We start from the raw sequence: 1186 nt of genomic DNA, 5'->3' as shown, positions 1-1186 counted from the left end.
AGCCAGCAGTCCCAGATTGTGAGAGGGATGTCCAACTGCTGGTTTAGGCCCGATCCCTGTAAACTGGCAGTAGGACATCCTTCGAGGGGTCCCAAATTAGAGAGGGCGCAGGCCAGGTTGAGGAACACAACCCTCCCCATGCACAAATTTCATGCACTGGGCCACTAGTCCTATCTAATAATAGACAAACCTGGTGATTGACTGTACCTTTGCTCTGCTTCCCATTGGCTAATCATTGTGATATGCAAATCAACTGCCAACAAAGATGGCAGCTAATTTGCATACTGCAGGCAGGGCAAGACAGTGCAGCCACCAGTGTGAGAGCCGCCATCCTCAGGCTGGCCCCAGAAGCCCCCAGAAACTGGTGATAGGGGAGAAATGGGGTCCCCTGCTCAGGCCTGACACCTCTGGTAGAGGTGTCAGGCCTGGGCAAGGGGCTGATCTGGCGATTGGAGGGTGATGGGGGTTGCCGCCCCTGGCCAAGGCGTCAGGCCTGGGCGAGGGCAGAGCTGGTAATTGGTATGTATCTATAGATATAAAAGCGTAAGTGACCGGCTAACCAGCCAACTGGCCAACCGTCCAGTAGCTATGACGCTCACTGACCACCAAGGGGCAGACGCTGAATGCAGGAGCGGAAACCACAGGCATGGAAACATAGAAAAGACTCATGAATCTCAGAAGGGAGGAAGGGAGAGGTGGGAAGAGATTAACCAAAGAACTTGTATGCACATATGCATAACCCATGGATGCAGACAATAGTGTGGGGAAGGCCTGGGGGAGGAGAAGGTCAATGGGAGAAAGAAAGGGGCATCTGTAATACTTTCAACAATAAAGATAAATTAATTACACCGGGCCTCTAGTCTATATATAAAAGGTTAATATGCTAACTGTCCCTCCCACTGTCTGACCAGTCGCTATGTCATGCACTGACCACCAGGGGGCAGACACTCAACACAGGAGCTGCAGAGCTGCAGTGACTTGGCAGCAGAGGTTCTCAGGTGATGCACCCCGAAACCAGAGAGGAGGGAACCCAATTCCTTGTAGGGCTGCGTGATTCCTTCCACCATGGGTTATGTTGCTGCCAGCCCCAAATCTGGTTTACTGCACACTTGCATTTGCGTTCCACACCCTGTACGACAGCAACTTTTCAGGGTGCCCTCTCGCACTCCAGGACCCCTCGGGGGAT

This window comes from Myotis davidii, unplaced genomic scaffold (genome assembly GCF_000327345.1).
Source record: "Myotis davidii unplaced genomic scaffold, ASM32734v1 scaffold46, whole genome shotgun sequence".
NCBI classification, from domain to species: Eukaryota; Metazoa; Chordata; class Mammalia; order Chiroptera; family Vespertilionidae; genus Myotis; species Myotis davidii.
This window is presented reverse-complemented; position numbering follows the sequence as displayed.